At 48.7% G+C, this 26,719-nt stretch overlaps 1 pseudogene across 1 annotated transcript; it reads right to left on the bottom strand.

Annotated features, from left to right (window-relative positions):
* On the bottom strand, positions 1-26,458 carry LOC100392924 (heat shock protein HSP 90-beta pseudogene; annotated as a pseudogene). The gene is made up of 5 exons (XR_013527432.1): positions 23,186-26,458; positions 21,479-21,593; positions 20,695-20,790; positions 1,346-1,489; positions 1-839 (listed from the first exon to the last, which is right to left on the bottom strand). The product of XR_013527432.1 is annotated as a heat shock protein HSP 90-beta pseudogene (transcript).
* Positions 26,459-26,719: the final 261 nt, after the last annotated feature.

Here is a 26,719-nt window from a genome sequence, read left to right as displayed (position 1 = left end):
AAATCTTCCAGATCACTTTTAATGAAGGTGGAATTATAATAAAACCAAAATGGTACAAAGAAAACACAAGAAAGATCCTAATCTCACCTATGAATACAATAGCTACGTCAGTATGTTAGAAGCACCGTAAATATCAGAAAACAGGATCCAAAACAAAACAAAAGAACCCACAACAGGACAAAGCAGAGTTGACTCCAGGAATTCGGTGAGGGTTTAATCACTGGAGAATCAGGTAACAGGACTCACCATACTAACTGATTAGAAGTGAGCAATCATGTGATTAATTCCAAGATGTTGAGCATCTTAATTTATTGTTGGTACATAAAACTCAAAATAACACAGTTGTTAGTGAATACTTTTGCCATGATTTTGTTCCTTTATATATATAATGACATGAAAAAATCTCCTACACAAATCATTTGTGGAAAAAAAACAAAAGAGAGAGAGAATATGCAGAAGAGTGTAGGGTTTGTCTTTTTGTTTTTTGTTCTTGTTGTTTTGAGACAGAGTCTCCCTCCATCACCAGGCTGGAGTGCAGTGGTGTGATCTTGGCTCACTGCAGCCTCCGCCTCCCGGGTTCAAGCAATTCTGCCTCAGCTTCCCGAGTAGCTGGGACTACAGGTGCAAACCACCATGCCCAGCTAATTTTTGTATTTTTACTAGAGATGGGGTTTCACCATGTTGGCCAGGATGGTCTCGATCTCTTGACCTCATGATCCATCCGCCTCGGCCTCGCGAAGTGCTGGGATTACAGGCGTGAGCCGCCGCGCCCGGCCTGAGTGTAGATTTTGTAAGAGGGAAGTGCGGTGGGTAGGGGTCCTGCAGATGCATGAATATCTCTGTGAACAGAAACAAGCAACAGGTGTGAGTAATGGTCTTTTGGAGCGGAATAGGGAAAAAGAAACACTTTCTCCTGTATTCTGTTCAAACATTCAAAATGCACGCCTTTTAATAAGTATGTTTTATAAATATAAGCAGTTTACAAAATTGTTATTCTAGAGCAGTGACTTCCACTTCCGGGGACACTGGCAGTGTCTACAGTCACTTTGGGTTGTCACGACTTGCGGGTAGAGGGTAGAGGTCACCAGGTGCTGGAAGTTAGGGATGTCACTCCACACCCTGCACAGCCCAGGAAGCCGCCTACAGCAAAGATTTATCTGGCGCCCAGCATCACTGTTGCCAAGGTCAAGAGACTCTGCCACAGAGTGAAACTTTCCACCAGAGGTAACTACGAGGCCATCAGTGCATGGAACTTAAAGCAGGAAATCTAAAGTTTCCTCTGTCACTTATCAGCTATTTGACGTTTGCTAAATCATTCCCCCGTATAAAGCCTCACTCTCCTCACCTGTAACTGTAAGGTGACAGTGTAAAGCGAATGCTGTAATGCCTGGGAAACGGCCATGTAAATGCCAAACGAGTCCACTCGGTGAGCTTGGTTGGAGCAGAAGGAAGGTGGACCCATCAGAACCCTGTCCTGGGAACTCACCGCCTGGTGGAAGAGGTGGCAAATAAATAGAATTGCAATGTGTATTTTCGTGATAAGACGGAGACAGGCAGGTAGCTTTGGAAACAAGGCTTGGAGGCCACTTCAGGCAAATAGGATGTATGCAAATTAGAAAGGCTCCAGCACACTGGGCGCCCGCAGGTGCTAATCACCTCATATGGGACAGGAGCAGCTGTCCACGGGCTGGGGCAGAGTCGCCAAGCAGGTTTCCTGATTGTGCACAAAACACATTTTCTATCCCTTGTCAGTAAACACACAAATCACATGTATACATCACACACACACACACACACTTTTATTTTGAGACAGAGACTCCCTCTGTTGCCCAGGTTGGAGTGCAGTGGCATGATCTCGGCTCACTGCAACCTCCACCTCCTGGGTTCAAGTGATTCTCCGGCCTCAGCCTCCTGAGTAGCTGGGACCACAGGTGTGTGCCACCACGCCTGGCTAACTTTTTATGTATCTATATATATATATTTGTTTTTTTGAGATGAAGTCTTGCTCTGTCACCCAGGCTGGAGTGCAGTGGTGCAATCTTGGCTCAGTGCAACCTCTGCCTCCAGGGTTCAAGAGATTCTCCTGCCTCAGCCTCCTGAGTAGCTAGGATTGCAGGTGCCTGCCACTACACCTGGCTAATTTTTGTATTTTTAGTAGAGACAGGGTTTCACCATGTTAGGCTGGTGGACCTCAGGTGATCCACCTGCCTCAGCCTCCCAAAGTGCTGGGATTACAGGCATGAGCCACCACGCCCAGCCAATTTTTTGTATTTTTTAGTAGAGATGAGGTTTCGCCGTATTAGCCAGGAAGGTCTCAATCTCCTGATCTTGTGATCCACCTGCCTTCGCCTCCCAAAGTGCTAGGATTACAGGTGTGAGCCACCGTGCCTGGCCACACACACACATTTCTAGATAACCATGCAGGCATGCCTCGGAAATATTGCAGGTTTGGTTCCAGACCACTATAATAAAGCAAACATTGCAATAAAGCCAGTCACACACAGATTTGGTTTCCCAATATACATAAGTACATTTACACTATGCTGTAGTCTATTGGGTGCGCAATTATGTCTTAAAAAGCAATTTACATACGTTGATTTAAAAATACTTCATTACAGAAAATGCGGCAAGGCAGACCGGGAGTGAGCACACTGCTGAAACGCGCTGGCAAGCTTGCTAGATGCAGGGTTGTCGCAAAACTTCATTTTATAAAGGTCACAATATTTGCAAAGTGCAACAAAGCAAAGTGCAGTAAAATCTGGTGTGTGTGTGTGTGTGTGTGTGTGTGTGTGTTATATGTATATATATATGGGGGCCGGGCGCAGTGGCTCACCCCTGTAATCCCAGCACTTTGGGAGGTTGAGGCGGGTGGATCACCTGAGGTTAGGAGTTCCAGACCAGCCTGACCAACGTGGAGAAACCTCATCTCTACTAAAAACACAATTAGCTGGGCATGGTGGTGGGAACCCTGTCCTGGGAACTCACAGCTTCTCGGGAGGCTGAGGCAGGAGAATGGATTGAACCTGGGAGGTGGAGGTTGCAGTGAGCCAAGATGGAGCCTCTGCACTCCAGCTTGGGCAACAAGAGCGAAACTCCATCTGATTTATCTGAAAAATGCTGATCACAGCCCCCTCCAATGACTTTAAGACCCATCAATATGAATCACTGCTCAAGTCTGACACAGGTGATGGCTCTTCTCCAATGTGACTGCCACACTGCGGTGACGTGACCATTCTGGGACCCAGACAGGAGTGTGCCAGTGCCCGGAGAGATGCCCTCATTGGCTCCCCAGTGCCAGAAGCAAATGCCGAGCTTCACCTCCCAGCCCGCAACCTCCCTGTTCTGGCCCTGAGAACACACCAGGCCTTCACCCTCTCTCCAGCCCTTTTTCCGCAAGAACAACACAGGACGTGGTTTCACCCCAGGATTCTCTGCCATGGAACAAACACACCTGAGTGGCGTCCAGCAGGACAGATGTTCCTCTTTGTCTCCATTTCTTTCTTCTTCTAAAATTGAGATGGAAGAGGCTCTTTTCAGGCTGCAGCCATGCCGAGTCTCAAAAAGGAAGAAAAGATCTCTGCTGCGATAGAAACCCTTAAGAAAAAGTGAAGGAATTTCACAGACCTGAACACCCACTGCCAGAGAAGGAGGTTTGCCCGAGAAGTGCTTCGAAGGTAAGGAGGAAGCTTATCTGTAAGAACGCTGCGGCTACCAGAAAGAACACAGGCAGAGGCGCGGAACTGGGGTCCCGATGCTGGGATGGCAACGAAAGCCTTGGGGGTGCCTCAGAAGCCAGGCTGGCCTTTGTTGTCAGGATTAGAGATGTCAGGACTGTGAACCTGAAGGACTAAGAGATGTTACAGCTTCTTCATCCTTTTTTTTTTTTTTGAAATAGAGTCTTGCTCTGTCTCCCAGGCTGCAGTGTGGTGGTACAATCTCAGCTCACTGCAACCTCCGCCTCCCGGGTTCAAGTGATTGTCCTGCTGGGGTTACAGACACCCGCCACCACGCCCAGCTTATTTTTGTATTTTTTATTAGAGATGGGGTTTCACCATGTTGGCCATGCTGGTCTCGAACTGATCTCAGGTGATCCACCCACCTCAGCCTTCCAAAGTGCTGGGATTATAGGCATGAGCCACTGCGTCTGGCCTATCTTCTTTACCTTTGCCATGTCTTTAAAGAGCCTTTGTTAAGCTCCGCAAGGCTTCAGTTATGCTGAGGCTGGAGGGTTTCAGATGCTGCCTTGTATGGGGAGTCCCAAACACAGTCAGTAAATGAGCTGACCTATGGGCATGGTTATGGCAAAATCAATGGGAAGCAAATTGCCTTGAAAGAGAGTTTTTGATTGGCTGGACCTCCTGGTAAATACGGCACCATCTGCATCGAGGGTCTGATTCCTGAGCTCTATACTGTTGGAAAATGCTTCAAAGAAGCAAATAACTTTTCAGGGCTCTCCAAGTTTCCTCTGTGAGGTAGAATGAGGGATCATCTACTTTATGGAAGAAGGAGATGCTGGCAACAGGAAAGACCAGACCAACATACTCATTCGATGGATGAGCCAAGGTGCCTCCCGTGGTTATTGTAAACTGGTCAGTTAGAAAACACTGGCTACTTCCAAGTCGAAAAAAAACAGAGATGCATGAAAATACTCAGGTGCACTGGCTTCGATGAGGATTTGTACTAATTAAATTAATGGCTACGCAAATGTTATTCTTAAAGTTTATTTTTATATGGAGAATATTTTTAAGTAGCTTTAAGTCCCCAGATAAATTTTTGTTATTCCTTCAAGGCAAGAATTCTGTTGTACAAGAGACTCTGTCCACTGAAGCACTGGCTTGTCACCACAGTGCAGTGATGCTTTTGACGTCGGTATGTCAGGGCTATGGAGCATGACCTCCACAGACACAGAAATTAGATGATAATCCCCCCGGTTTCTGTTAGAAGTTTTCAGTTATATATGACTTTGAAGTAAGCCTGTGAGGCAGCCAAGTCTTATTTGACTAATTTTTTCAGGTGAGGAAACTGCAGGTGAGAAAGCTAAAGTGACTTTACTGAGGCATCAGAACTCCACTGCTGACCTAAAAAGTGGACTCCGAAGTTAACATTCAGATCTGAAACTCGGGGCTGAGAGCAGCCCATGAAACTACCTGAAAATGTAATATTCGAAGACACTTAACATTAAAGTATGTTCAATAAAGCCAGTCGAGAATATAGAACCATCTAGACATCATCTTCATCAGACAGTGAAATTAAATTAGATCTCCCTGATAGCCAGCTTTAGTAAGCCCATTTGCATTACGAGGGTGAGATTAGAAATGGAGTAATTCAGTAATGAAGCTGCTTGCGGAATTTCTGAGGATACATTTGGGCTCTAGTCAGTCTTCCATTCCAATTCAGAATCATCAAGTTTCAGCTTCAATGTGGACCTGAAGGTCACACGGTCTGAATCCAAGATTCAAGTACAAACCACCAAGCGTCCTCCAAAATGGCTGTCCAGCTCCTCGCTGAGCAGTCTTCTTCCACTGCCCCTGGGATGGGAATTTACCGTAGCCCAATGCCTCCCTTTCCACATGCGGTTATTTTGTACCTCGAGGCCACACAAGATTCACTCACAGCTCTGTATGCTTTCAAAGGTTGCATCCTTTTCTCCCTTCAACACTTCCCCCCCTTCCTGTTAATCTTCTATTTATCATAAAACAGCTTTTTCCTGACGAATGGGAGTTGATAGATTTGTTCTGTTCTTAACAGAAAGACACAGGCCAGGCCAGGTGGAGAAACGTGCAGGAACAGAGGTGCCCCTGGGATGGGGCTGAGGCTGTACAGGAGGGAGTGCAGGGCTCTGACTGAGAGCACAAACCAAGGTCAGAGCATTTGAGTCAACGTCAGACCTTGCCACCAAGTCTGGCTCCAGAGGAGGCCGGAATCAAGAAGGGGTCTCTGGCTAGGGTGAAGCCTGGATACTGTGGGACCACAGACAACTCCTGAGGACCTTATGTCTCTCAGAACTTGACATTTTTGAGGTCACAGGCCATCTGAAGCCAACGTTATTCTGCTGTCCTCTGACCTCTCCTCAACCACTGCCACAGACCTCAGCTGCTTCCTCATGATACCTGCTTTGCCAGTGTAGTCAAAGGAACTAAGAACTATCTTACTGAAATGTTCTAGCGTGTACTGCCAGAGAGAGGAGGGGAAAGATATGAAGAGGTGGGAAATCAAGGCAATAAAGAAGATGCGGGTGAGGAAGAGGAGGAGGAGCTGAAGGGGATGCAGAAGGTGGAGGAGAGATGAGAGCCATAAAGATGAAGAGGGAGGGAGAGTAGAAGGAGACTCAGTTGATAAAGGTGATGATGAGGAGATAAAGGTCAAGAAGATGAAGGAGGAGGCAGGGGACGAGGAGCTGAAGGTGACAACGGAGGAGGAGGAGATGACGGTGAAGGTGAAGAAGAGAAAGATGAGGAGCTGAAGGTGATGAAGATGAAGGAGGAAGAGTAGAAGGAAATGAGGTGACAAAGATGAAGAAGGGGGAAGAAGACAGAGGAGGAGCAGGAGGTGATGAAGGTGATGACAAGGAGGAGATAAGAGTGATGCGAAGGAAGGAGGAAGAGGAGGAAGAGCTGAAGGTGATGAAGGAGGAGGAGGATTCAGAGAAGAGTTCATTTCCCACCACGACTTCTGTAGAACTTCCAACTGCCCATAGCCTACCCTAACCAGGGGGTCGCCGCACCCTCGCTGGGTGTCCTGAGTGACCCCTGAATAGAGGCAGAGTGGAGTTCTGCTGGCCAGGCCCCTGTGAGCCCTTCAGGGAAGAGCAGTTGCAGCCGACTGGACCCACACCCGCGACCACCAGCAAAGCAGTCCTGAGCTGCTCCTCACTCAGGGCAGGATTAGCTGCACCCCAGAGGGTGGCTCATCGTGCCAGCAGAGCCTGCAGGAAAATGCGCTTGTGTTGATCTTTCATCTTTAAATAAATGCACATTATCTACGCATGTGGAAAAGATAGGCTAAGTATTTATTTAGCCAAGAAGCCCATATGCAAAGCTCAAGCAGAGCCAACGCCTCAGTAACAACCACAAACACTGTTTATCAAAGCAGTCCATTAGCAGCCACTTGACTGGAGCAGCTACGTCCTAGAGGAGAGGATGATAGTATGCATTGTTGCTCTTTAAAGGAACAATGTCCTTTTATACTCCCCAGGGAGCATTTGATAATCCACTCCCCTGTAGTGCTGGCCTGCTGCTAGTTCAATTCCCTGGGAGGAGAATCCAAGGACACACAGCTGTGTGGAGCTCCAGATGTCATCTCAACTCCATGTCAGGGAGACAGCAGGGTGTGCCAGCCTGGCCCTCAAATGCCCAGGAGCTCTGAAGTTGGGGGATGACCAGATTCAACTCTTGGGATGCAGAGGGAAGACCATACGGACCGAGAGCCACAAGTGTTTATTTAGCTGTGACCTTTCTTTGCCAGGGCGCAGAGGACTTGAAGCTGCGGTACAGAGGAACGACCTTGCCCAAGATCATGGGAACCCACCTCTTGCATCAATGTGACCTGGAGGTGAGACCTGGAGTCAAAGGAGATCATTATGAAGCTTTAAAAATTGCTTTTGAGGCCGGGCATGGTGGCTCAAGCCTATAATCCCAGTACTTTGGGAGGTCGAGGCGGGTGGATCACGAGGTCAAGAGATCGAGACCATCCTGGTCAACAAGGTGAAACCCCGTCTCTACTAAAAATACAAAAATTAGCTGGGCATGGTTGTGTGAACCTGTAATCCCAGCTACATGGGAGGCTGAGGCAGGAGAATTGCTTGAACCCAGGAGGCAGAGACTGCGGTGAGCCGAGATCGCGCCATTGAACTCCAGCCTGGATAACAAGAGCAAAACCACGTCTCAAAAAAAAAAAAAAATTAAAAATTGCTTTTCAAATGTGAGGACATGAGATTTGGGAGGGGTCGGGGTGGAATGATATGGTTTGGCTATGTCTCCACCCAAATCTCATCTTGAATTCCCACATGTTGTGGGAGGGACCTGGTGGGAGGTAACTGAGTCAGGGGGCAGTCTTTCCCATGGTATTCTGGTGATAGTGAGTCTCCGGAGACCTGATGGTTTTGAAAAACAGGCCTCTCCCTGCACAAGCTCTCTTTTTTGCCTGTCACCATCCGTGTGAGACGTGACTTGCCCTTCCTTGCCTTCCACCATGATTGTGGGGCGGCTTCCCCAGCCACATGGAACTGGAAGTCCAGTTAAGCCTCTTTCCTTTGTAGATTGCCCAGTCTCAGGTATGTCTGCATCAGCTGCATGAGAACAGACGAATCCAGACCTCTACAGGCTTATCCATCATCATGATCATAACTACCCACAGTGACACCATGGTCTGGCACCGGTGCTCCAGAGGCTACCACCAGCACCTGGTGCTCATCATCCCAGGCAGTCCCTAGCAACTCTAGGAGAAAGACGCAGATTCTGTGATGGAGAGCAGGGTGCTCATCGTGTGATGGGGGCACGGCCAAGGGAGTAGATGCAGCGGATGAGGAGTCTGAGATGGGCCTGACCACACACAAAGGGGTGAGGGCATTCCAGGATTGGAGGAGCAGCTTGCACAAAGGCTTGGACGTGTGGGACGGTGCCCATGCAGCCTGATCACCACTCTTGGCTCCATAAGTTCACCTCCAGGTCTAGGCTCTGTGTAAGGGCCAAGCCCTTCCTGAGCCATCACACGCTGCAGGAGGACTGCCCCACTCAGGGCCAGCTGGCCTGGCTCAGGCCCACCACCAGCTGCGTCTCCACCATCCCCGAGCCTTCATATTCTCCCCCATAAAATGGGAATCATTGTATTTACTAGAATAATTAATGAATAGGAATAATGCCCATTAAGAACCTATCGCCGGGCGCAGTGGTTCACACCTGTAATCCCAGCATCTTAGGAGGCTGAGACAGGTGGCTCATGAGGTCAGGAGTTTGAGAACAGCCTGGCCAACATGGTAAAAACCCATCTCTACTTAAAATACAAAAAAAAAAAAAAAAATTAGCCAGGTGTGGTGGTGGGTGCCTGTAATCCCAGCTACTCTGAAGGCTGAGGCAGGAAAATCACTTGAACCCAGGAGGTGGAGGTTGTGGTGAGTGGAGATTATGCCACTGCACTCCAGCCTGAGCAACAGAGCAAGACTCCATCTTAAACAAAAAAAAAACCTATCAGTGGCTACAACCGGTGGTGGCAGGCACTCAATAAACCAGCAATGCAGCAACATTGTTTTCCACCCAACCAGGAGAGGGAAAAACAATCGGGACACTGAGTAATCTTCAGGAAGCTGAGAGAGGAACACAGGAGCAGATCTGCGTTAATATCATGATGATGATCCCCCTCGATATCATCATCTTCTCTATCAAATATCAGTTCGTACATTATAATAATATACATTATCCTTAGTAGAGCTGAGAGGAAATTATAGTGGGATTCCTGAGGATAAATTAGTTTTCTTTCCAGAACACTGTGCTTAACTTAGAAGTCATTATGCATCTACTGGTAGAAGCATTCCTTAAATAGAACCCAGTAAATAGATGTGATGTTCTCCATGGCTATTAATAGGCTCACTCTATTTATTAAAGGGAAAAAATGAGACGAGAAAAGGTAAATGTAGACTAGCAGAGGGTTGATGCACTCAGGCAGAAACCAGTTTATAAGTCAGTGAAGCCCCACTTCCTCAGTGTGGACTCCCGATGGCCAGGCACCTCCTGCTGACCTGCGATCAGGTCTCAGTACAGGGTGGGGTGAGTGGTATCATCAACGGCAGTCAGATAAAACCTCCACTGGAAGAGAATTCACTGCCACTCCTCTGCACAGGGCCTGGCATGGAGACCGTATTCAATGCATGCGCATTCAGGGAACACACATTTCTGGGAAGTGTCTCCTGTCCTCACTTTGCTTTGGCTGGCATAGACTCCTTTACAACTCTGCAGCATACAGGGGTAACCTGGGGGCCTATGACAGCAAAGGGGGCAGCAAAGGGGTGGAACTTCTCTCCCAAGAGGAGTTTGAGCCACCTTCCCTTCCAAGTTAAAGGGAGGGGATCCCAAGGGATCCTCATGCTCCAGCATCTTTCACCGCCTTCCTCTTCCCCGGATGGGCCTCCACATGCCTTAACCCCGTCCTACAATAACTTGGCACACCTTCTCCCCATGTTTCTGGACCAATACAGAAGCCTTCTGAGGTAGAACCTTCCAGTGGGCAGACTGGAGGCACTGGGCACACAAGAGGAGCATGGAGCCCATACTTTCCTGGAAGCCCAGAAAAGCACCAGATCCTTCTGAACCCCAGTTTCCTGAGCCCAGTGCCTATTTCTGGGAACAAAAGGCAATACTGTCCAGCAGTTATCTGTAAAAGCCAGACACAATGGCAGGAGCCTGGCCCCGGCTCTGTTACCTCTTTGTGCCTGACACACCCACACCTGAGTCCCAGACACTGCAGAAGGAGGGAGTGGAACTGGAGACCCCAAATCCCACCCTTGCCGTGACATTCAGGACTCCCCAGCAAGGGCAGCTGCATCAATCCACCGCTGAGTTGAGCTGAGGAGACGGATCTCCTGCCACAGGTGAATCAGCTGTGTGCTTGGCCACCTTCACAATTCTCTGAAGGCATGTTCTCCAGAGGGGCCTCCCAAGTGAGTAAGCAAGGGGCCCCACTTGCTCACCCTTCTCAGTCATGACTGCACATTTCGTCCTCAATTTCAGGATGTTCACAGACAGGACAGAGAGAGTGGCCCAGCATGCACAGAAAATTACACCCGGCTCTAGCACTAGCCAAGAATAAGCATTCACCAGTTCTCCACAGGGCGCCTTTCCAGCCATTCTGGGCATTTCCGTGCTGTGTGCATCAGCTGATGATTTCCTTCCTGCTCAGACCTCATCCATGGCGAGGGGTGGGGAAACAGCAGGAACCGTGTTCCAGGTACCTGGCCAGGCGCCCTTCATCCCCATCCCTACCTGGCCTCCTTGTAATCTTCCTCCATGTGGCCACCCTACCCACAGCCTCGCCCCTCCTCCTAATGGTCCACACCCAGATCCTGGCAGGTGCTCCATGCCTCAGCAGCCATACACAGGGCCAGGGCACCCTGACGCCAGCCTCCCCAGCACAGGGCTCAAACTCCATGTTTTCAAGGCTGCTTGTCCCTCCTGAGCTACCACTTTGTCCCCTTCCTCCTGGATTCACCGTCCAGCTGCAGTCTCAGCAGGAGCAGGCTCTCCCACCTCCTCTGGTGCACGCTTCTGTGGTTTCACAGCCACTCCCATGTAGTCAGGGTCTATTCACCAAGAGGCCCTCTGCAGCAAGATGTTACCTTCTCCTATAAACGGAAGTTCCTGCCTTGATGTTCCTGGGAAGGGGCACCAGCGGTTAATTCAACCTGCTGGTTGGAGGCCCAGGGCCCCCAGATGAGGCTGCTGCACATACGCGGAGTTCCCAGCCCATGGTGCTTCTCCTGGGCCTCCACAGCCCTGTGGGGCTGGGAGTCACCCTTGGAGGGCAGGGGGAAGTAGGGAGAATCTGAGAACAGGGTCTGGGTCCTCAGAGCAAAAGGGAAGGTTCAAACCTAGCAGCGAGAACAGAGGGGAAGGAGAGGTGGGAGGCCCAGGCCCAGACAGAGGCTCCTGCTTCCTCCTTACTGCTGTCTCGAGCCCGAGGCCTGGGGGTGGGGGACCCAGGGGCTGCCGAGGAAAAGGCTCTGAGTACCCTCACAATCAGGTGCTACCTGAAGAAAGTGGCGGGGGAGACACAGTGTCACATGGGCTCAGAGGAGGCACCTTCATCACAGGTGCAGAGAACTTGGCAGGGTTTTCACTGGACCCCTTGTGCCGTTTTCAAAGAGAAATAGACACACCGTCACACCTTCGGATGAAACTTCCAAGGGCTCTGAAGATCCAGGTGAGCTGCAGGTAGGTGCGCTGCAGCACGACAATCGTGCACCTCTGCACACACACGGACAAGCACATCCCTGTTGTGGCTACGCACTTGGAGAAGGCGGATGGGCAAGAGGCAGCTGTGATCACATGGTCATTCATGATGACACAAGATGGTCCATTCAGTCAGTCAGTCATTCAACAAACATCTTAAAGCCAGATGTGTTCCAGGAACCGTATCTTCACTTTGTGTTTGCAGAATTGAATTCCTACTGCTCAGCCCTAACCTCTGTGCTCACAACCTGCCTGGAAGCATCTGCCTCCACATAAGCTTGTGCAGTCCCCCTGCCTGGACCCCTTCTCCTTTGGTGTCTCCTGCCTCAAGGCTGAGCCAGGCACCTTCCCATGCAGGCTTCCAGCTGAAGGCCACCTCTCCTTCCTCAAGGCCCCACAGTGGCAACTGATTGGAACATGGCAGTCACTGTATTCTGTCATTCCTGAATGCATCTGAGCTAGCCTGGGCCACCTGCGGCAGCCGGAAGGCTGGGCTTGGCTAAACAGCCATCCTGATCTCAGGACAAAGGGGTAGCCAGGGCAAACCAGGAACATCCCAGTCAAACCCAGGCATTCTGGCAGGGCTGTCTGTTCACCCAGCCACCAGCTGAATGACTCAGCTCACAGGTGGCAATATGCCCCTCCCTCACCAGTCCCACCATGAAGTCTCGGTGGCTTCTGCTCAGGCTCACATTCAAGGGGAGTGGACATCCACCACCAGCATTGTCCACATCTCTCTGTGCAACAGGAAAACAGTGGCCCATCTCACCTCATCGGTTCAGCAAGAAAAAGAAATCAGAGAATTTGTTTTGCATTGAAGACATTAAAGCTCTACATGACCCACAGAAGCAGCCTCCTAGACCAGCACAGCCAGCCAACTAGTCACACTTTGTTTCCCAGTCTGGAGGGCAGCAGGCCAAGCCGGGTTCCTAGCACCCTGGGCCTACCATCAGCTCTGCCAGCCTCCTCCCTGCTCACACGCATGGCCTCCTTTATTCTGAGCTCTAGAGAAACAAGTTGCTCTTCTTTCAAGCCTCCTTGAAGTAGTCCGTGTGTACACTCTCAGATTGTGTTAGTGCATCCATTCACCATTTTGAACAAATGTGGTTTCTGTTTGATGATGATGATGGTGACAGTTATGACAGAGATGATGGTGATGGTGGTGATGATGGTGGTGATATCATCATGATGGCGGTGATGATGATAATGGAGCTGGTGTTGATGGTGGTGATGATGATGATGGTGATAATGATGGTGCTGGTGATGGTAGTGATGATGGTGACAGTGATGGTGCTGGTGATGATGAAGATGATGGTGATGATGATGGTGATGGTGATGGTGATGATGGTGATAATGATGGTGCTGATGATGGTAGTGATGATGGTGATAGCAATGATGGTGCTGGTGATGATGAAGACGGTGGTGATTATGGTGATGATAGTGATGATGGTGATGTGATGATGGTGATAACGATGGTGCTGCTGCTGCTGATGATGGTGGTGATGGTGATGGTGATCATGGTGGTGATAACGATGGTGATGGTGATGATGGTGCTGGTGATGAAGATGGTGATGGTGATAGTGGTGATGATGATGGTGATAGTGATGATGGTGCTGGTGATGATGGTGCTGGTGATGAAGATGGTGGTGATGGTGATGGTAGTGATGATGATGGTGATGGTGATGATGGTGATAACGATGGTGCTGGTGATGATGATGATGGTGGTGATGATGGTGATAGTGATGATGGTGATGGTGATGATGGTGATGATGGTGATAACGATGGTGCTGGTGATGATGATGGTGGTGATGATGGTGATGGTAGTGATGATGATGGTGATAGTGATGATGGTGATGGTGATAATGATGGTGCTGGTGATGAAGATGGTGGTGATGATGATGGTGATAGTGATGATGGTGATGATGATGGCGATGATGGTGATAATGATGGTGCTGCTGCTGATGATGATGGTGGTGATGATGGTGATAACGATGGTGCTGGTGATGATGAAGACGGTGGTGATTATGGTGATGGTAGTGATGATGGTGATGGTGATGATGGTGATAACGATGGTGCTGCTGCTGCTGATGATGGTGGTGATGGTGATGGTGATCATGGTGGTGATAACGATGGTGATGATGGTGATAATGATGGTGCTGGTGATGAAGATGGTGGTGATGATGGTGATAGTGGTGATGATGATGGTGATAGTGATGATGGTGATGGTGATGATGGTGCTGGTGATGAAGATGGTGGTGATGGTGATGGTAGTGATGATGATGGTGATGGTGATGATGGTGATAACGATGGTGCTGGTGATGATGGTGATGGTGATCATGGTGGTGATCATGGTGATGATGGTGATAATGGTGCTGGTGATGAAGATGATGGTGATGGTGATGGTAGTGATGATGATGGTGATGGTGATGATGATGGCGGTGATGATGGTGATGGTGATCATGGTGGTGATCATGGTGATGATGGTGATGATTGTGCTGGTGATGAAGATGGTGGTGATGATGATGGTGATAGTGATGATGGTGATGATGATGGCGATGATGGTGATAACGATGGTGCTGGTGATGATGAAGACGGTGGTGATTATGGTGATGGTAGTGATGATGGTGATAGTGATGATGGTGATGATGGTGATAACGATGGTGCTGCTGCTGCTGATGATGGTGGTGATGATGGTGATGGTGATCATGGTGGTGATGACGATGGTGATGATGGTGATAACGATGGTGCTGGTGATGATGGTGGTGATGATGGTGATGGTGATCATGGTGGTGATCATGGTGATGATGGTGATGATGGTGCTGGTGATGAAGATGATGGTGATGGTGATGGTAGTGATGATGATGGTGATAGTGATGATGGTGATGGTGATGATGGTGATAATGATGGTGCTGGTGATGAAGACGGTGGTGATGGTGATGGTAGTGATGATGATGGTGATGGTGATGATGGTGATGGTGATGATGATGGCTGACATTACTGAGCCATTATTATGTGCTCTGCTTAGAGCTCTACTTTCAGTATCTTATTGAAGTACATAAATTTGATTTTGACTTGTTTAAAGGGTTTTTCTTTGAAAAAAATTATACTGAAAAAGTATGAATCCACTTTCCTGACAATTTAAAATACTCTTTGAAAAGCAGAAATCACCTTAGACCCATCAGAGATTTGTCCTAATTCCCTGAGTGTTTTGAACAAACGTGTCAGGATATTAGCAGCAGTCCTTTCACTGTCTATCTCATGTCTGTGTGTTTGTGTGTGTGTTGTGCAGGTTCTCTCATGTGAGTGCCAACTCTTCTGCACACCTGCACTCTGGTCCATGTGCCTGTGCCCCTTGCAGGTGTGTGGCACCCAGTCTGGTCTGCCTGAAAGCCCTCCCTCTATTCCCTTTTCTTTTCCTCTGCTTAGTTGGGAAGAAGGAATAGCAGGCCTCTGTTTGTTCCAGGAGAGACCATTTGAAGCAACGCTGGCAGAACAAAACCCTGGCCTAATACCTTTCCAAAAAGCATACTGCTTTTTGTAGCTGCAGCAGCTGAGCGTCCAACAGCTATTCCCCAGACAACCCAGCACAGAGCGCGGCTATTTTTAGACTGTATCACACCTAAGAATCTGTGCAGAAAAGACAGTGTGCCAAGCAGACATGCTATCCCTTCCTCCAACAACCACTTAGCCTGATGCAGAAGGAGCATCCCGCCTGCATTTTTTCTTAGTGTATCAGATTCTAGCAACAATATGCCATTCTCTTTGAATTCTATTCAAGTTCCTGGTATATGTTCGTACCTCTTGATAGCTATTATTACAGTGCCGGAGTCAGTCCAATGCCAAATGACATAATCAAAACTGAAAACATGTAACCATCACGTGTACTTAACTTTGTGGGCAGAACATCACCACATCTGGATGTCTGAGTGCGTTTTGATGTTTGGCTGCATTTTCAGTTTTCACTGAGATGCTTGGCATCAAGTGAGATATTCACACCCAAAATAACATTAACATGGGGATGTGCAAAAGCTCTTTACATCATAAAGTAAAAAGCACTGGCACTTTGCAAATGCTGGAACCAATACAATTCTCTTCCAGGGATAGGACGCACTTGCTGGCAAATGTTCATTTTTGTTAACTTTATTACCATCATCGTCATCACCATCAACACTATCATCACCATCACCACCATTACCTTTACCATCATCACCATCAGCCATGATCACCATTAACTCCAAAATCACCAAGACCACCACCATCATCATCACGCTATCATGATCTTACCATCATCACCATTAGCCATGATCACCATTAACTCCAAAATCACCAACACCACCACCATCATCATCACGCTATCATGATCTTACCATCATCACCATCACTATCACCATAGTCACCATATCACCATCACCACCATCATCATTCCACGACCATCACTATTATCAACACCATCACCACCATCATCATCATCATCACTGTCACCATCATCACCATCACCGTCATCATCACTGTCACCATCATCACTATCACCATCATCGCTATAATCACCATATCACCATCACCACCATCATCATTCCTCGACCATCACTATTATCAACACCATCACCACCATCATCATCATCAGTCACCATCATCACCATCACCGTCATCATCATCACTGTCACCATCATCACTATCACCATCATCACCATCACTATCACCATCATCATTGCTATAATCACCATATCACCATCACCACCATCATCATTCCTCGACCATCATTATTATCAACACCATCACCACCATCATCATCATCTGTCACCATCATCATCACTGTCACCATCATCACTATCACCATCATCACCACTACCACTATCTTTACCATCACCATCAATTACACCATCATCCCCACCACCATCACCATCACCACCACCTTTAACATCACCATCAATTACACCATCATCCCCACCACCATCACCACCATCACCACCACTACCACTATCTTTACCATCACCATCAATTACACCATCATCCCCACCACCATCACCATCATCCTCACCACTAATGACAATCGCTATGACCATCACCGCCATCATTCTAATATCATCATTACTCTCTGTAGGCAGTAACCAATATGTTCCACAAATGACCTCTAATCCTGACAGAAACCTGACATCCTAAGTACTAGATCATTTTTATTTATTTATGTTTCAAATAAGGCTTATAGGAGTTAGGGTGACTTTTTTTGAAACTACGTAGCTGTAAGTGGTCAGACTGAACCCAGTTCTGTGAAACTCCGGCGCCCTTTCCATCACACCAGCTTATTCCCTAATGTGCTTAACTGCCTCAAAATTGTGGACTGCACAATGATGAGGCATATCAGCAGTCAGCTCACTGCTGTCTTGAATGGCTGAGTGATTTGCTCCTGCATCGCGCTCTTCCCCCAGCCATGTCGCTGTCTCCCCTTCACAACACAGCCTCTCATTTGTGTCCCTGCAAAGCCAAGCCTCGTCTGGGACCTGTCTCCTGCCTGTGGACTCTGTGGACAGCCTCAGGCCAAGACCTTCCAGCTTCCTGGGTTGGCATCTGGCTCTTATAAATGCTTAGCAAGTATTTATTGGCATAGGCCTGTACTGACCTAATCTCAGTATGGAATATGCTTTTTATGAGGAAATAGCAGCTTCCATGCCAGGGAGGCCATGTCTAAAGCCATACTCTACCACCAACTGTCCAGGTGGCTCAGACAGGCCTCAGACACCTTGACATCTGGGAGTGCAACTGGACCTCCCCCCCCAATCCCCCACCAAAGCCTACTGGCATTACCACTAAAGTATTTCTCAAACTCACACTATTCTTTTGCAGGTTTCCTTGACATCACTTTTTCAAAATACATACGCCAACCTCCAAACCTATGCCTCACTTGCTCTTCCCCATCTATGAAAACAACCTCACTCTGGACTCAACTTTTCACAGGAAACAAACACATGAAACCTTGCAACTTCCCTTGACTCCTGCCTCCACTTTTTTTCCTTTTGAGATGGGTCTTTGTTGCCCAGGCTGGAGTGCAGTGGCACCGTCAAGGCACCTTCAACCTCCCATGCTCCAGTGATCCTCCCACCTCAGCCTCTCAAGTGGCTGGGACTACAGGCACACACCACCACACCCAGCCATTAAAAAAAATAACAATTTGTAGAGACAGTATCTCCATATGTTGCCCAGGCTGCTCTCAAACTCCTGGGCTCAAGAGATCCTCTCTGAGTGCTGGGATTACAAGCATAAACCACTATGCCCAGCAGCTCCTCCACTCTTTCCCCAAGCCCTGTACACATGAACCAGCAAGCCCTAGGAGCTGCAGCTTACATACAGCCCGAGCTACCACTTGTCATACCCTCACTCCACTGAGGCATCCAGGCACCTCTCTGCCCCTGGCCTGCTGTGGCAGACTCCTGACCAACTTGTTGTAGTGCCCCCTACATCTCTGCCATCTCTGCTGTCTTCCTCCACCTGGCTTGTAACTCTCTTGCTTAAAAGCTGGAATGGATTTCCATTGACATCCTATCAGTCCCAAAACAGCAGGTACAGCCTCCAAGCTCTCGGTGGTCCAGCCCTTCCCATCTTCCCCATGCTCTTTTCAGCCATCCCCACTTCCTTCCTTCAGCAAATGCCACACACGACTGCAGCATGCAGCCATTCTCTCCCTGCTTGGAGCTTCACTGCTGCGGCCGTGACAGCATGGCACTCTCCCGTGTCCCGCCTTGCCTGGCTGGCTCCCCATTGTCCCTAGGTCTCAGTTTGAAAATCGCTTTCCTCCCCTGGGCATCCCAACCCACCAAGCTGAAATCAGGTTCTTTCTCATCAGTGGTCGCAACATGCATCAGAATGTGTAAATGCATATCTGCTTGTCTTTTCACTTCTCTGTCTCCTCCCACCCCCGCCTGGACTGGAGGCTCCCCAGGGCCCAGGCCTGGCCTTGCTCCTCCCCTAGTTCCCAGCCCTGACGGCAGAACCTGGCACCCAGCAGGACTCAGTGCACATGTGCTGGTTGGATGGATCAGTGACACAAGGAAACTGTCCCTGCCTTGCTGTCCCTCCAGGCCTCTCTGAGGCTCATGTCAGGGATGTTTGTCACATCGGGGCAATGTATGGTTCTAAACCAGCCAGGAGCCAAACTCCAGAACAGCACCCATGTGAGGACAGATTTGTCCAGCTGGCTAGAAAGGGACCTAAAATATACCACACATCACATATCAGTTCCCACGATTCATGCCTTCACCAGCATTTGAGATGGTATTCGTCTATACCAATGCATGGATGAGACCCTGCGCCTCAGGTGACCATTTCCCCGGGTACAATCCAGCAGGAAAGTGAAGAACCAGGACTCACAGTGGGTTCAGCCTGGAGTCCAGGCTGCCCTCCTCCCTTGGCCTCCCTTGATGCACATCTTTTCCTTTCCAAACTGTCTGCATGGGCACGTGGAGAGAGGCTGTGCACAGCCCCACCCTAGCTGCCCTTTCTACTGGCAGGTGCTTCGCTGAGACCTCGCTGCGCTCTTACAGCCTCCTTGTCAAGGGCAGCCCTTAGCCAGCATGCTCACCGCACATCTCTGCAGCACTGCAATTCATACGTTCTGCTTGAGAAACTTCCAGCATCCTCCTACTAGCTCCATCCTGGAGCTGCTACTCCCACCCTGGAGGGGCAGCACCCCCAGCAGAGGCAGGCTGTGGAGCCCTGCATAGGGCAGTTTGCAGGCAGAGTGCTCTTCTCTGTGCTTGGCTCTCTTGGAAGGACGGGGAGATGAGCAGTCCCTGAGAGGCCCCTGGGGGTGGGTGATGGACAGGCCTTGTCAATTCTGTGCTCTCCCACTCCACAGAGGCAGCCCTGAGTGCCGGGAAGTAAGCCAAGGGGATTTCGGGAAGCCTGCCATTCACTCAGAATGACAGCTAGAGGGGTCTGCGTAGACACATGGAACCCGCTCTTTTGTGTGGCCTTCGTGTTGGGCACTTTACTCAGCAACTTTGGATAAAGGAGCCGATTTCATCTTAACACTGCATTGTAGGAAGAAACATTTATACAGCGTCCACGGGTGTCAGCATCATGCACGTGCTGTTGCGGGCAAAGGCACCCAGGCGTTTTAATTCTACAGGGCAGGCTCTGGAGCGTGATTCTGGGAGCGGAATCCCACTGTGCAACCGTGGACAAAGATGATGATGGTGACCGTGATGACTCAGGATGTCAGACCCTGGGCTCTGCTCCTGCACTGTAAAACAGCATTGTACTTCCCTGCCAGTGCCCACCTCACAGGGAAGCTGCAGACATTGCACAAATAATTCAAATAAAACGCTTAAAAGAGTACCAATCCCACAGTGAGGGCTGGATCAAGGTAGGCAATGAACAGTTCCAAGGTGAAGTACTCCGGGTCCCAGAGAAGTTTAAAACATACCCAGAGTCTATAATCCCAGCACTCTGGGAGGCCGACGTGGGTGGATCACTTGAGGTCAGGAGTTCGAGACCACCCTGACCAACATGGCAAGACGCCATCTCTACTAAAAATACAAACACTAGCCGGGCATGTTAGTGTGCACCTGTAATCCTGGCTACGCAGGAGGCTGAGGCAGGAGAATCACTTGCATCCAGGAGGTGGAGGCTGCAGTGAGCCAAGATCATGCCACTGCACTCTAGCCTGGGCAACAAAGTGAGACTTCGTCTTGGAAAAAAAAAACATACCCAGAGCCCAAGTCCAGAAATGCTGCAGAGCCAGGATTTAAACTCTGGTTACCTGGAGAGCTGTCTCCCCACTTCTTCGACTCTTCTGACTGTAGACCCAAGGGACAATGTCCTGAGAGCATTCATAAAGGTAACGTCTCATCAGAGGCTGGGAAATGTAAAATATGGTCATGTCAGAAGAACATACTAGGGAAAATGGAATAAAAATTTATTTCCATAGGAACGTGTAGTAGAAACGTGGTAGCTACTATGGAAAGGCGTGGCCATGCTCATTTACTGAGGGTGGTGATGGAAGGGTGGAGGTGGAGCGGTGACTTTGCAAACCCTGAGTTCCAGCCCTTCCCCAGCATCGGCTCCTCCTCCTCTGAAACAACTATAGCTGCATGAGAGATCCCTGAGATTCCCCTCCCACTTAACACTCCGCAAAGCTCCCTCTGATCTATGGGCACTGGCCCCAAGGCCCCTCCTACCAGCCTCCATCAGGAAGCCCCGCCCTCTGATAGGACAGGACAGGACAGGACAGGACAGGACTGGACTGGAAGCCACCACCTGCAGAAAGGCTGCTGTCCAGCACCAACTAGCCTTGCACAGAGGAGGATGCCATCACTGCTGATTACCTTCAGTTCCAGCTGTCGCGTCATCCACAGGTCACCCAGGGACAGGCTTTGGGGTACACAAGGCCTCACGTCCCAATGCCAGATCCAGGTGCACATTCATGACTCTGGCTAAGGAAACTACCTCCAAGGGCCTCCTCTAGTGCCTGTCCTGTGCCCGCACTGCAGCCCTCCCTGCCGCCCTCCCTGCCGGCAGCAGGCGCTCCCACAGAATGCACTCACCTTGCCCCTGGTGGGGTGTGAGTTCAGGCTTTCCACTGTGACCAGATATATTGTTCTCTGGGTAGAAAGAGGAAGCAAGTTCTTCTCTTTAAACCTTTCTTTTCTCCATTTAAATCTATAGAAAGATGATTGATAGAGAGATTGTTGTAGAAGATATATAGACATATAATAGAGATGATAGATGATATGTAGATAGATGATAGGTCAACAGATGATAAATAGATAATTGATAGATGATAGATAGGTAGATAATAGATATCTAGATAATTGATAGATGATAGATACATAGAGATGATAGGCAGATAGATAATAAATAATTTATAGAAAGACAATAGAGATGACAGATGATAGAGAGGACAGGTAGGTAGATAGATGATAGAAAGATACATGATAGAGATAATACATAGATAGGTGATAGATCACAGGTAGAGAGAGATGGTAGAAATGACAGGTAGATAAGTGACAGGTACATAGATAACAGATAGAGATGATAGGTAGATTAGACAATAGGGAGATGATAGATAAATGATAGCTGAGATGGTAGCAGATAGATGATAGGTTGGTAGGTCGGTAGGTAGGTAGGTAGGTAGATAGATTAGACAGATAGATGATAGACAGCGAGAGAGATACATAGATACACAGACACAGATAGACAGAACAATCCACACATCCATATGCCAGTAGCCAGGCCAGTCAGCTCTTGGCCCCATTCCCTTTGGGCACCCTGTTCTTGCCCTGGCCTCCTGGGATCCATTTCCCCATCTGCACATTTCTCACCCAGCTCACACTGGCTCCCGGCCTATTGCTCCAGAGAACTCACCATCACCCCAGCTCCTGTGGCCGCTACGTTGCAAATCCAGAGAACTCACCATCACCACGGCTCCTGTGGCCGCTACATTGCAAATCCCAGAGTTCTTTTCAAGTCCTCACATGTGTGGCCTCTGGGGGCAAGTCCGGAGGGACAGCCCCTCCCACTGGCCCCTCCCCACCCCCGTCTCCTTCCCCAGCTGCTCTGTACTGCCTCCTCAAGTCCAATGCTGGACTTCAACAGCACCACCTTAAGATGTCCAGTCCTTTTCCAATTTCTTATTAAAAGTACTGGAAAGATGTAAAAATGTGAAAGCCTGTATCACCACTGAAAAATAAAATTGACAATCTGGCAAGAAAAGAAGGACTTCAGACAAAGTTACACAGAAAATCAGTTATGGGATGTTTGTAGAAGCAGAAGGAAGCCGCTTACATGAGGGGTGGGGGCGGGGGTGCATTAGCAACAGCTCGCACTGAACCACCTGCGTAGGCAGCACTGAGAAATTTTTCCCAGCACCTCTATCCATCAAGTACTGTTATAATTTCCATTTTATAGAGGAGGAGACTGAGGCTCCGAGAGGTGACACGTGTGGCCCTAGGTCACACAGCACCCAAGGGCTGGGGCAGGGCTTGCTAGGAGAGCCTGTGTCTTAACTCTTGCAGCACCTGCTGTCTGGGCTCCAAATGAGTAGATGGAAAGGGGAGGTCTGATCCCTCCATCTCAGGTGCCCCTGACACAGAAACACAGCATCTCCACCACCACAGAGCCACATCCCTCTGCTATGCTTGCGATGCGCCTTCTGGGGCAGCCAGAACGTGGGCCTCCTACCCCTAGCACAGAACTGTGGTTCCTTTATGAGGGGGTGGGGGACGGGGAGTGCATTCCAATGATCTGCTTACCTAAAGTTCCAAGCAAAGGTTCCCAGGCAGAGGTCGGGGAGGTGTGGCTGGTAGGGCTCTGGACTCCGGAGAGAAGGCTCCATGCAGGGCAGAACCTGGATGGGTCTCTCCCCTGGAGGAGGTAGTCTCTCTCCTTTCCTTTCCTTCCTTTTTTCTCAAGTAAACATTTAATATGTTTAGATTTTACCTGCAGATATCCTACTGTGCATCTCCAAAAGAAAAGTCTTTTAAAAGCATATCCACAATATCACCCACATCCAACAAATGCTCCCGTGTTCCCAACCATTCACATTTTAATTTTGCTAGTTCAAATCTGAATCCAAATGAGACCCATATTTGGAAACTAGTCAGTAAGTCTCCACAAGCTTTTCTTTCTTCAGTCCCAAGGTCTCGTACTCACGCCCCTTATTCCCTTTGTACCACACTGAGCGACAAAGCAGGGCTGCTTTTCCTGCAGAGTCCCCTGTAGTCTGGACTTCGCGCTTCACTGGTCCCAGGGCTCCTGTTAACCGGAAGTTAGATTTGCAGGCTTGATCAGATTCAGGTTTTGGGTTTTGGCCAGACGACTTCCTAAGCTGCACTGTGCCTCCACGGGGGATTTGGGACATCTGCTGAGCTTCTGCTTTTGTAAGCTCAGCAGTCACTGAGGAGTATCACAAGTCATTAATACAGCAAGGGTGGAAAGAATGACACCCTAATTCCAACATTAATTCTTCATGCGACAGCTGGAATATTTATGTAAGAAGAAACCACCCATTTCAATTATCTGCTTACCTAGAAATAAAGTTTTGTTTTTTTTTAAACTGGCATATTCTTTATTTTGCATACTCTAATTTCAGAACAGAATGAACAAACAAAATAAAAAACCACAATACACAACATCCAATTGTGCTGTCAGCGTAGGGAAAGAGTGGGGGCTCGGCACCCTCGTTTCCTGCCTTCCGCCGCAGGACAGGACAGAAAAACACCAGACATCAGCAGGGGAGCCAGATGGGACAGGGCACTCAAAGCTGCAGGGGGAGCCATGGGGACACTATACAAGGGCAGTTTTCCAACTATGAACTCCTAATCTACTTCTTCCATGCGAGATGCATCCTCATCGCCCTCAGGAGGGATCTCATCAGGAACTGCAGCACTGGGTTCCTCTGCTGCCACTTCATCTTCATCAATACCTAGACCTAACTTGATCATGCGGTAGATGCGGTGGGAGTGGGTCTGGGGATCCTCAAGGGAAAAGCCCGAAGAGAGCAGGGTGGTTTCAAACAGCAGCACCACAAGGTCCTTGACTGCTTTGTCATTCTTGTCTGCCTCAGCCTTCTGCCACAGCGTCTCCACAATAGGGTGGTCAGGGTTGATCTCCAGGTGCTTTTTGGCCATCATGTAGCCCATGGTGGAGTTGTCCCGAAGTGCCTGGGCTTTCATGATCTGCTCCCTATTGGCTGTCCAGCCGTAGGTGCTGGTCACAATGCAGCAGGGTGAAGACACAAGCCTAATGGAGACTGTCACCTTCTCAACCTTCTTATCTAAGATTTCTTTCATGAGTTTGCAGAGGTTCTCAAACTTTGCCTTGCTCTCTTCCATTTTCTTCTTCTCCTCCTCATCCTCTGGTAGCTGCAGACCCTCCTTGGTAACTGAGGCCAGGCTCTTCCCATCAAACTGCTTTAGCTGCTGCACAGAGTATCCGTCAATGGGCTCAGTCATATATACCACCTCGAAGCCCTGCTTCCGGACTCGCGCCACAAAAGCTGAGTTGGCCACCTGCTCTTTGCTCTCACCAGTGATGTAATAGATGGACTTCTGCGTCTCCTTCATGTGAGAAACATACTCTGACCGAGATGTCATCTCACCTCCAGACTGGGAGGTGTGATAGTGCAGTAGCTCAGGCAGGCGGCGTCGGTTAGTGGAATCCTCGTGAATTCCAAGCTTGAGATTTTTACAGAACGCCTCATAGAATTTCCTGTAATTCTCCTTGTCTTCTTCCAACTCAGAGAAGAGCTCAAGGCACTTCTTAACAATGTTTTTGCGAATGACTTTCAAGATTTTGCTCTGCTGGAGCATTTCTCGGGAGATGTTCAGGGGCAAACCCTCAGAGTCAACCACACCACGGATAAAGCTGAGATACTCTGGTATCAGCTCATCACAGCCGTCCATGATGAATACACGACGGACATACAGTTTGATGTTGTTGTTCTTCTTGTTCTCAAAAAGGTCAAAGGGAGCCCGACGAGGAATGAATAGCAATGCCCTGAATTCCAACTGACCTTCTACAGAAAAGTGCTTGACTGCCAAGTGGTCTTCCCAGTCATTGGTGAGGCTTTTGTAGAATTCTCCATACTCCTCTTCAATGATGGCATCAGGGTTTCTAGTCCAAATAGGCTTGGTCTTGTTTAGTTCTTCCTGATCAATGTATTTCTCTTTGAACTTCTTAGTTTCCTTCTTCTTATCCTTACCACTATCATCCTCCTCGTCTGAACCCCCATCTTCAATCTTGGGCTTCTCTTCATCATCTTTCTCTTCCTCTGCCTCATCGTCACTAATTTCCTTCTCTCGTTCCCTCTCCAAATAGAGGGTGATGGGATAGCCTATGACCTGAGAGTGCTTCTTCACTACTTCCTTGACCCGCCTTTCTTCTAAGTACTCTGTCTGATCTTCTTTAAGGTAGAGGATCACTTTGGTACCCCTGCCAATGGGTTCACCATGTTCAGCACGCACAGTGAAGGAGCCTCCAGCAGAAGACTCCCAGGCATACTGTTCATCATCGGTGTGCTTTGTGATCACAACCACTTTCTCTGCCACCAGGTAGGCAGAATAAAAGCCAACACCAACTTGCCCAATCATGGACATGTCTGCGCCAGCCTGAAGAGCCTCCATGAATGCTTTAGTACCAGACTTGGCAATGGTTCCCAAATTATTTATGAGATCTGCTTTGGTCATGCCAATGCCTGTGTCTACCAAAGTCAAGGTACGTTCCTAAGGGTTGGGGATGATGTCAATTTTCAGCTCTTTACCACTGTCCAACTTGGAAGGGTCTGTCAGGCTCTCATAGTGAATCTTGTCCAAGGCATCAGAAGCATTAGAGATCAACTCCCAAAGGAAAACCTCCTTGTTGGAATAGAAGGTATTGATGATGAGAGACATGAGTTGGGCAATTTCTGCCTGAAAGGCAAAAGTCTCCACCTCCTCCTCTCCATGGTGCACTTCCTCAGGCATCTTCAAAAGAAAAGGCTCACAGGTATTAGAAAGCAAGGTGGGCTGGCTGTCCAACACACACACGGCACAAGAGCAGCGCCGGAGTGACTCGAGAGCGAAATAAAGTTCTTATATGTAAAGTGGGGAGAAATCCTTACTTCTTTCCAAGTTTTTACACTAATGAGTGGTTTCCCTGACATACTCCAATAGTGACCAGTTTTTTACTTTTCATTTTAATAAACTCAAGGATTAAATCATATTTAATGTATTGTATCCATTGAAGTTAATCAGGTTAATGATGCTAACACTGGCCTATCTTTGATTGAGAGAATCTCTTCAAGCCTG

Source organism: Callithrix jacchus, chromosome 1, assembly GCF_049354715.1.
Source record: "Callithrix jacchus isolate 240 chromosome 1, calJac240_pri, whole genome shotgun sequence".
Lineage (NCBI taxonomy): Eukaryota > Metazoa > Chordata > Mammalia > Primates > Cebidae > Callithrix > Callithrix jacchus.
Note: the sequence above shows the minus strand (reverse complement) of the source record. Positions and strands in the feature narration are given on the sequence as shown.